We start from the raw sequence: 10,928 nt of genomic DNA, 5'->3' as shown, positions 1-10,928 counted from the left end.
GTTTGAACTCAGGGCCTTGGGTACCTTTATTAGCTTTTTTGCTCAAGGCTTTTGCTCTACCACTTGAGCCACATCTCCATTTCTGGCTTTTTGGTGGTTAATTGGAGAAAAGAGTCTAACAGATTTTCCCGCCTGGCCTGGCTTGGAATCATCCTCCTCAGATCCCAGCCTCCTGACTCGGTTGGATAACAGGTGTGAGCCACTAGTTCCCTTAGAAACTTTTTTTTGGGTGCTGGTTCAGGGGCTTGAATTTAGAGCCTGGAAGCTGTCCCTGAGCTTCTTTTGCTCAAAGCTCGCTCGCTCTACCACTTGAGTCACAGCTCCAATTCTGGCTTTTTGAGGGTAGTTTATTAAAAGATAAAGAGTCTCAGGGACTTTCCTGTCTGGGCTGGCTTCAAACTGCAATCCTCAGATCTCAGCCTCCAGAGTAGCTGGGATTACAGGGGTGAGCAAATGGCACCTGGCTCATGAAATTTATTTATTTATTTTTTCGTTATGAAGCCTGAGCTCAGGGCTTCGGCTCTGTCTCTCGACTTTTTCACTCGAGGCTAGTGCTCTACCACGTTGAGCCACAGCTCCAATTTCCATTTTCTGGTGGTTAATTGGGTATAAGAGTCTCAGGGATTTTCCTGCCTGGGCTGGCTTTGTACTTTGCTCCTCAGATCTCAGTCTCCCGAGCAGTGGGGATTCCAGGCACCCCGTGGGGTGCTTTGGTTTAAGGAAGCTGTTAAAGCATCTGGACTCTTTTGGTCCTGGGTACGGAAATGGCACACCAAACTGTGTCCTAGGCCCGTGGTAACCTAGAAGTGAAACCGTTTGAGTCGTCTTTGCACATTGAAAGAAAAGCCATGAAACGATGGCAGGTGGCTTGCACTTTCTTTCATCGTAATCCAGTGACAAGTAACAAGTGACAGAAACTAGGAATTTCATTAAATAAAATAGCCTAAGTTCAAACACGAATAAAGCTTTCTTTTTCAAATAGCAGTATGGCTGAGATATAATTCATGCTCTACAAAATTCATCTTTTAAAGTGTACAGTTCAGTCGTAGTACAGCATATTCATCTAGAGCATAAATGGCTTTGTCTAGTCATCACCACCGACTGCAGGGCATTTTTATTACCTCCCCTACCCCATTCACTTCCCATTTCCTCTTTCCTCCAGAGCCTCATGACTACTGATTTATTTTTCTGTTTTTCAATTTGCCTATTCTGGATATTTCAAATCAATGGAGTGATAGGATGTAAAGCCTTTTGTGTTTGGCTCCTTTCACTAAAAAATAATGTTTTCAAACTCATATTCATGTGATAGCATATATCAATACGTTGCTCCTTTTATGGCTGGATAACATTTCTTTGTTGCTCTAGAGATACCATTTTGTTTATTCGTTCATCAGTTGATGGACATTTGGGTCGTTTCCATCTCTGGCTGGTTATGAATAGCACCTCTGTGAACATTCACACACAGGTTGCGTGGATGGGTTATCTATTCTTTTCAGCATACATAGGACAGAAATGACTAGTGTGGTAACTTGATGGAAATAAACATCTTAATTTCTCTCAGTTATACGTAAGAACCCCATGGATTAATATCTGGTGCAGTGGCTCATGCTTGAAATCCTGTCTAGTCAGATTGGAAGAATCAAGGCTTGAGGCTGGCCTGAGTAAGAAGTTAAGTGAGATTCTCAACTGCACAAAACAAGCTGGCTGTGGTGGATATCTGTTATCCCAACTAGGTGGGAGGCTGTTAGAGGCTGGCACAAGTGAAACGCTAGACCCTATCTGAAAAAATAAAACAAAAAAGATCTGGAGGTGTCCGTGGCTTAAGTAGTAGAGCACTAACCTGGCAAGATGGAGGCTCTGACTACTAAAGACCTCTGTACCACTAAAACTTGAAGAAAAAAAAAAAAAAAACACTAGGCCCTGGATCCTAACTCCCCAGGTTCAAATCCCACCTTTGCCACTTTCTAGCTGTTGACCCTGTGGAAGTGAACCTCTCTGTCCCTCAGTCTGGTCTGTTAACTGGGCATGCAATATCTACTGCATAAGAATGAAATGAGAGGGCTGGGAATATGGCCTAGTGGCAAGAGTGCTCGCCTTGTATACATGAAGCCCTGGGTTCTATTCTTCAGCATCACATATATAGAAAAAACCAGAAGTGGCGCTGTGGCGCAAGTGGTAGAGTGCTAGTCTTGAGCAAAAAGAAGCCAGGGACAGTGCTCAGGCCCTGAGTTCAAGACTGGCAAAAAAAAAAAAAAGTCTCACGGAATTTCCTGCCTGGGCTGGCTTCGAACTGTGATCCTCCCATCGCAGTCTCCTGAGTAGCTAGGATTACAGGCATGAGCCACAGGCGCCCAGCCGAGAAGTTGAATTTCTAGCAAGAATTCAAGTGCAGCGGCAGCAGCTGGTCTAGGGGCTGGCTGTGCTTTGAGTACCGCTGAGAGGAGAATCCTGAATTAGATTGCCAGGAACTCCACTCCTGGTGCTGGGGCTTTTACCATATGGGTCCTGAGAAAACCAATTGATCTCATTAGTGCATCACACAAGTCCAAACAGAACTCTGGGGTCCCCACCTGCCACCTCTGTCTGCAGAGCTGTTCATCCATGTCAGCTAAGGGTCCCCCCCATTGCCCAACCCCGTGATTCTTCTTTCCTTGCCACATGCAGTTCACTAGCAAGTCCTGCTGGCATGTCAACATTCACCTCTTCTGGGCTGCCTCCCTGCCTCACCCCGCCACCTGCATCAAGCAAGCCTGGACTGCTGTCTAGCTGCTGCATAGCTCTTCCTGCTTTTCTTTTTGTCCCTCTGCAGGCCTTCCAGTTATGGTTAATAAAATCCAAATTCTCTGAGCCTTCTGGACCTTCATGTTTAGAAAGATAGAGCCAGTTATCTGGGTACTGGTGGATGATGCCTATAATGCTAGCCACTCTGGAGGCAGAGATCTGAGGATCGAGGTTCAAAGCCAGCCTGGGCAGGAAAGTCTGTGAGACTGCTCCAATGAACCACCAGAAAACTGGAAGTGGAACTGTGGCTCAAAGTGGTAGAGCACTAACCTTGACCAAAAAAGTTCAGAGACAGCACCCAGGCCGAGGCAAAAAGTTCAAGCTCCACAATGGACCAAAAAAAAAAAAAAAAGACCAAGTTAAATGTTTTGTTTTTGTTTTTGCCTTGTGCTGGTAATAGAACCCAGGCCTCTCCTTTGTTGGACAAGTGCTTCTCCACTCAGGCTCCACCCCCCCCACCCCGGCCTTTGATCTTAAGCGCAGTGGGCTGCTTAACAAAGTTGGGAGGGGGTGTGACACCTCAGATTCGCAATTACTGACACCATTGTGGGGTTAAGTGTGGCTCCGTGGAGGAGCACCTGCCTAGCTGTGTGAGGCCCAGGGTTCATTCCCACACTGGATGCACTGAGGAAAATGGCGTGGATTAGTGTGTGCAGTGGCTGTAGGGCATCTGATGCCCCTGCCCCACTAAATGCCCTGCAGGACACAGTGCGGGAGTGAGGGAACCGAGGCTCCACCAGGGCAGAGGTGGGCATCAGTGCTGGGTGCAGAAGGACTGGTAAATGATTACATTTAGAGAGAGAAAGGCAAGGAGAGGGAGGGAGGGGCCGAGGAGGTGGCACCCCTAGGTTTCCAGGGAGTGTGGTATCCTTGCTTCAGAGAAAAAAACCAAGTTCCCTCCCTTCCTTCTGTCCTTCTTTCCTTCCTTCCTTCCTTCTTTCCTTCCTTCCTTCCTTCTTTCCTTCCTTCCTTCCTTCCTTCCTTCCTTCCTTCCTTCCTTCCTTCCTTCCTTCCTTCCTTCCTTCCTCCCTCCCTCCCTCCCTCCCTCCCTCCCTCCCTCCCTCCTTCCCTGCTTTCCTCCCTTCCTTCCTTCCTTTCCCACTTGAACTCAGGGCCTGGGCACTATCCTTGACCTTCTTTTGCTCGAGGCTAGTAGCACTCTACCACTTGAGCCACAGTGCCACTTCCTGCTTCTTCTGTTTGTGTGGTATGGAGAAATCGAACCCAGGGCTTCATGTATGCTAGGGAAGCACTCTACCACTAAGCCACATTCCCAGTCCAAAAAGCCAAGTTCTTTTTTTTCGTTTGTCTGTCAGTTGTGGGGCTTCAACTCTGGGCCTGGGTGCTGTCCTTGAGCTCTTCAGCTCAAGGTTGGTGCTCTACCACTTGAGCCATAGCTCCATTTCTGGTTTTCTGGTGGCTAATTGGAGATAAGCCTGCCCGAGCTGGCTTTGAACTGCGATCCTCAGATCTCAGCCTCTTGACTAGCTAGTATTACAGGCGTGAGCCACTGGCACCCGGCCACAAAGCCAAGTTTTAAGGCATGATTCTGTAGTACTCCACCCTGAATTTCTCCCAGTCATGTGAGCTCTGAAGGCAATTCTAGTTTTGAACTCTTACTTTTTTTTCAAATTTTTATTATCAAACTGATGTACAGAGAGGTTACAGTTTCATAAGTTAGGCATTGGATACATTATTTGTACCGTTTGTTACCTCGTCCCTCATACTAGTTTTGAACTCTTGAGCGAGGGTATTTTTTTTCCCCCACAAGCACACAGGCACACTGGAGACATGGAGCAGGTGGAGGGGGCAGGGGCAGAAGATGGACATTTCTTTCTTTCTTTTTTTTTTTTTGGCTTTTTTAATTTATTAATTAAAAATTTTTTTGACACGGTGTTGTGCAAAAGAGGACAGTTACATAATAGGGCAGTGTGTACATTTCTTGTGATATCTTACACCCTGTTTTTCTTTCCCTTCCCTAGATCAGGTAGACATACATACAATACACAGTATACCAAAAACATATACAGTAGCCACGTGGCCTACGCCAAAGGAAATTCACCTAGGACTTTAAATGTAATGTCAACAATAGAGTTTGCTTATCCTTGTCTTATATGATCATACATACATAGCTTTTGAGCTATTGTGATCCACTGGGAGGTCTATTTTTGACCTTTATATGTTGAGTAGTTGTTTGGTTTTAGTTACAGGGTCGCTGACCCAATCCTGTGGGATATACCATTTGACAAGAAAGTTCTTGGTTTCGCAGATCTGGTCTCTACTGTCTCCCCCTCCCCCCACCTTAACAGTGATATATCAAGGAGATCACGCCCCTTTGTTTTCTTTGTTCTAGGCTTGTCTCGCTCAACATTATTTGTTCAAGTTCTGTAGCATTCCATTGTGTATAGGTACCATATTTTTTTAATCCATTCATCTGTGGAGGGGCATCTAGGTTGTTTCCATATTTTGGCTATTGTGAATTGTGCAGCGATAAACATGGAAGTGCAGATTTCTGTTTTGAACTGTGGAAAAGCTGGGTGCTGGTGGCTCACACCCATAATCCTAGCTACCCAGGAGGTTGAGACTTGGAGGGTTGAGATTTGAAGCCAGATGGGATAGAGAAATATGTAAGATTCCATCTCCAGTTAACCAGCAAAATGCTAGACTGGTGGCATGGTTCAAGTGTTAGAGCACGAGCCATATACAGGAGCCCTGGTATTTGCAGTGTGTGCACACACCACACACACCAAACACACACACACACACACACACACACAGAGTCTGAATCAATCAATTAAGGAAGTTTTACTGCTATTAAAACAAGTTGAGTGCTAGAGGTGTATACCCTGGCGTCAGCTTGGGTTTTATCACCAGCACTGCCTTAAAAGGAAAAAGATTGAGGGATTATTTAGGCACTTACTTATTTCTTAACTAAAACATCTGTCCCTGATGACCCCATAGTCCAGCACAGAGCTCCCAGCCTGCTCTGGCAGTGTGTTAGCACCTGTCCCCGGCGTGGCAGTGTCTTACCAATGCAGCGATTAGAAGGTCCTTGCAAGCACTGGCATGGCAGGTCCCCGTTTGGGAAACCTGCGTGGGGCCAGGCGCCCGAGCCCTCCACCAGCGTGCCTGGCGTTGAAGCTGCGCAGCTCCCCTCTTGTTTGCTTCCGTTCCTTGGTCAGCGCCCAGCACCTGTTGATTCTTCCTTCTCAGGGTTGCGCTCCATTGCAGCAGGGTGGCAGCTCTGCCAGCAGCACCTTCTGGGTGCTTTCCTGAATGGCGCAGGCCGAGGCGGAGCCCTCGGGCTCACCGGCGCCTCTCTTCTGTGTGGGCAGTGCGTCTCCCTGCTGTCGTGGGAGCCGCCAGTTCTCCGGTCCAGCTGGAAACTCTTCCGGCATGAACCAGGCCTTCCCTGGCTTCCCTCTCTGTTCTCTCTCTACTGCCGTGTGTTGTGTTCAGGGACTCAGTGTGGGGACCACAGAAACACCACAGCTTTCTAGAAGCTGGAAATGCATGTGGCCCTGAGGCCTGCCCGGGTGAGGATGTGAATGATTGACCATCCGGTTTTTCCGCTCCGTTTATGTTACTTTTGTAAATCAGAAGAAGTAAACAGGGGAGCTGAAGGAACCCAGAAGGCAGGCATGCCCCAGAATTGCAAAAACCCCCTTCACATTGTCTACACACTATACCCTATACATTATAGTCACAGTGTCATTCACAAAATAAGAACACATTAAAAAAAATTAGTAACAGAAAAAAAAAAAAAAACACAGGTTGAATGCCGGTGGCTCACACCTGTAATCCTAGCTACTCAGGAGGCTGAGACTGATTATCAGTTTGAAGCCAGCCCAGGCAGAAAAGTCCGCGAGACTTATATCCAGTTAGCCACCAGGAAACTGGAAGTGGCGCTCTGATTCAAAGTGGTACAGTGCTAACCTGAAGCCAAGAAGCTCAGGGACAACCCAGGCCCATGACTGACAAAAACAAAAACACAGAAGACCTAGACAGGATTTCTTCAACTTAGTAATAGTGGTTATCTCTGAGGGGACGGTGGGGATGTGTCATTAGTGGTCTCTCTAATGTTTCATATTCGTAAAGAAATGTGACAGATGTTAATGTTTGGGAAATTAGAGTGAGTGGTTCATGCACATTTGTTATATTATCTCTCAACTTTTTATTTTTTGTTGATGGTAGAGCTTGAACTCAGGGTCTGGGTACTGTCCCTGAGCTCCCGTATTCAATACTAGCACTCAACCACTTTGAGCCACAACTCCATTTTTGGTTTTCTTTTTTTTCATTGTCAGTCATGGGGATTGACCTTAGGGCTTGGGCCTGTCCCTGAGCTCTTTTGTTCAAGGCCAGTGCTCTGCCACTTTGAGCCAGGGCTCCATTTCTGATTTTTGAGTGGTTAATTGGAGATAAGAGTTACTGGGCTGGGGATATAGCCTAGTGGCAAGAGTGCCTGCCTCGGACACACGAGGCCCTAGGTTCGATTCCCCAGCACCACATATACAGAAAACGGCCAGAAGCGGCGCTGTGGCTCAAGTGGCAGAGTGCTAGCCTTGAGCGGGAAGAAGCCAGGGACAGTGCTCAGGCCCTGAGTCCAAGGCCCAGGACTGGCAAAAAAAAAAAAAAAAAAAAAAAAAAAAGAGTTACTGGTGTTCCTGCCTGGGCTGGCTTTGAACCGTGATCCTCAGATCTCAGCCTCTTGAGTAGGTAGAATTACAGGTGTGAGCCACCAGCAGTTGGCTTAAGGAAATGTCTTTTTTTTTTTTTTTTTTTTTTTTTTTACCAGTCGTGGGGCTTGAACTCAGGGCCTGAGCACTTCCCTGGCTTCTTTTTTGCTCAAGGCTAGCACTCTACCACTTGAGACACAGTGCCTCTTCTGGCTTTATATATGTGGTGCTGAGGAATCAAACCCAGGGCTTCATGTATACGAGGCAGGCACTCTATCATTAGGCCATATTCCCAGCCCAAGGAAATATCTTTTTAAAGACAGCTCTGGAATTAAGTAAAAACTTACATTAGCATTAAGATTTAGCCAAACAAGTTATAGAATTTATGTAAGTTTTTTTTTTTTTTTTAACCAGTCCTGGGGCTTGGACTCTGGGCCTGAGCACTGTCCCTGGCTTCTTTTTGCTCAAGGCTAGCACTCTACCACTTGAGCCACAGCGCCACTTCTGGCCATTTTCTGTATATGTGGTGCTGGGGAATCGAACCCAGGGCCTCATGTATATGAGGCAGGCACTCTTGCCACTAGGCCATATCCCCAGCCCCCATTTATGTAAGTTTTAAAAGACATGGCATGCCTAACAACTCATATTGTTTAGGAATACACATGTAAAAAGTACAACATAAAGCAAAACACGAGGGTGAAAAATACAGGCTTAGCAGAGTGATTTTGTAGGTCTGAAGTGGGAGAGGGAAGAGTTGGGGAGTTCTAATTCTGTTTCCTTTAAAAGCTGCTTGTTGGGCTGGGAACGTGGCTTAGCAGTAGAGTGCTTATCTAGCATGTGTGAAGCCCTGGGTTCTATTTTTCAGCACCACAGAAATAGAAAAAGCCGGCAGTAGCACTGTGGCTCAAGTGGTAGAGTGCTAGCCTTAAGCAAAAAGAAGCCAGGGACAGTGCTCAGGCCCTGAGTTCAAGGCCCAGGACTGGCAAAAAAAAAAAAAAAAAAGCTGCTTGTTGAGCCGGGTGCAGGTGGTATACATCTGTAATACTAACTACACAAGAGGTTGTGATCTGTGGTTCAAAGCCAGCCTGGGCAGGAAAGTCTGTGAGACTCTTTATCTCCAATAAACTACCCCCCCCCCCCAAGCCAAAAGTAGAGCTGTGGCTCAAGTGGTGGAGTTCAAGCCTTGAGCAAAAGCTCAGGGGTAGCATCCAGGCCCTGAATTCAAGCCCCAGGAACGGCACTTGAGCGCATGCACGCGCACACACGCACACACACACAGAGCTGCCTGTTGAACACCTACCTGAGTGTACCTTCCCTTTTGATTGAAATCTAGCTTGCTAAAGCTATATAAGTCCTGATTTATGTGAGGGAGTCGGAGGGGCACGGCCCTGGGGGGAGGCAGGGACGTCTTATGGTGGGGTGGAATTTGAGGAGGGAGTCGCAGGATGGATGCTGTTTTGAAATGGATGTAGAGAAGAGAAAAGCATTCCAGAGTGGGGCAGAGAGGCTGATTTGACAATCGGGGTATACTTGGGAGGTGGAGACCTTGTAAAGATCAGAAAAATGGAGCCCCTGAACTGCCAGACTCTTAGTTTGTCATTATTTAGCATCTGTGATTATATTGGTTTCTTTTTCTTTTCTAACTTCTTGCCTGTCTTTTTCTGAGGTGCAATAAACCGATTTATTATTCAAAGCATTCCAGATTCAGATATATCATGGTTTAGTTCAGGAACATGTTAACAAATTCAATTTGGGCCCTGATACCTTTGCTGATGGAGTCCATCATTCATCTTAGCCTTTCTAGCTGTGCCAGCACATATGGCTGACATCCTTAAAAAACAGTCCACTGTGAGTTTAAGAGCCTTTCCTAGGTAATTGATGGGCTCTGGCTCTTACGTCTGCACAATTAGGTTTGGATTTTCTCTGCACAGTTCACTGGCGAGTGGCTTTATTCTTTTTAAGGAGAGGACCTCAGGATCCTTTCTGATTTTTCTATCTAGTCAACTCTCCTATGTAGCCTGATGACATCTTCCTGCAGAGTTTATCACACCCTTATTTTATGTTTTACTCAGAGGGTTTGTGGACTCTACTCACTCTAGGGTATTTGTGAATGCTACAACGCAAATCCGTGGTGGTTAATTAGGATAAGAGTCTTGTAGACTTTCCTGCCTGGGCTGGCTTTGAATCTTGATCCTCACATCTCATGCTCCTAAGTAGCTAGGATTATTACATGCTTGAGCCACCCACACTCAGCTTTTCTTTTCCTTAAATGTGTGTGTGTGTGTGTGTGTGCGTGTGCGTGTGTGTGTGTGTGTGTGTGTGTGTGTGTTTTCCTGGTCCTGGGGTTTGAATTCAGGTCCTGGGCACTGTCTCTGAGCCTCTTTGTACTTAACACTAGCACACTACCACTTGAGCCATAGCAGCACCACTTCCAGCCTTTTCTGTTTATGTGGTGCTGAGAAATCGAACCCAGGGCTTCATGCATGCTAGGCAAGCACTCTACCACTAAGCCACAGTCCCAGCCCAAATGTGTGTTTTGAGGCAGGATCTTTGTATTAGTCCAGGTTAGCAATGGACTTGGAGAAACTCCTGCCTCACTTAGCCTACAAGTTCTGCCATTACAGATTTCTGCCGTCACATCCAGCTGCACCACATTTCTTTAGAAAATACCTACTGACCCCCTGCCATAAATAATTAGGAAATGAGTAGTTATACTTCCTGCTGCTTCTCTCTTCACCTGGTCTGAGTACCTGACACTATTCATTAGCCTTTGTTCCTATTTTAAAAGGCTCTTGAGCTTTCAGCTTTAGGTGTCTCTTGAGCTCTGCCAGCAAGTGATGAAAAAGCCCAATGTCCTTGTTTGTCCACTTTTACCTTCTCCCTGTTTGGACCGTTGTCCGTTACACTACTTTTATGGTCGAGCCTCACATCGGAGACTGGACGTGAGGTCTGGTTGGTTTGGCGGTGTGTGGAGATCGGTTCCCAAGGTTTCTCCATTCATCTTAGGGTGAGCTGTGTTCTGTCATTGTTTTTTTTTTGTTTGTTTGTTTTGTTTTGTTTTGCAGGGCCTGAGCACTGTCCCTGGCTTCTTTTTGCTCAAGGCTAGCACTCTACCACTTGAGCCACAGCGCCACTTATGACTTTTTGTGTTTATGTGGTAGTGAGGAATGGAACCCAGGGCTTCGTGCATGCTAGGCAAGCACTCTTGCCACTAGGCCATATTCCCAGACCCTGTGTTCTGTCATCTCCCAGTCTCTCCATGCAGAAGGAGATCCTGAAATTCTTACCTACTGAAAGTGTTGTGGGTTTTTTTTTTGGTCCCTTTATGCATGGACATCAGTTTGCTTTGGTGCATTCATTGTTCACAGGTCACTTCATTTCCCCCTTTACATTGTGTTCTGTTACATACAAAAAAGCACACGAAACACAAGTGAGGAAAAGTGGTTGTCCCCAAGGCTACATCCTTCGCAT

General features: G+C 46.4%; 1 protein-coding gene across 3 annotated transcripts in view; it reads left to right on the top strand.

Moving 5' to 3' along the window:
- The window catches only part of Tbc1d22b (TBC1 domain family member 22B), a 54,220-nt gene that overhangs the window by 1,779 nt on the left and 41,513 nt on the right, over nucleotides 1-10,928 (top strand). The window lies entirely within an intron of this gene.

The sequence above is a fragment of the Perognathus longimembris genome, chromosome 6 (genome assembly GCF_023159225.1).
Source record: "Perognathus longimembris pacificus isolate PPM17 chromosome 6, ASM2315922v1, whole genome shotgun sequence".
Classification (NCBI taxonomy): Eukaryota; Metazoa; Chordata; class Mammalia; order Rodentia; family Heteromyidae; genus Perognathus; species Perognathus longimembris.
This window is presented reverse-complemented; position numbering and strand designations above follow the sequence as displayed.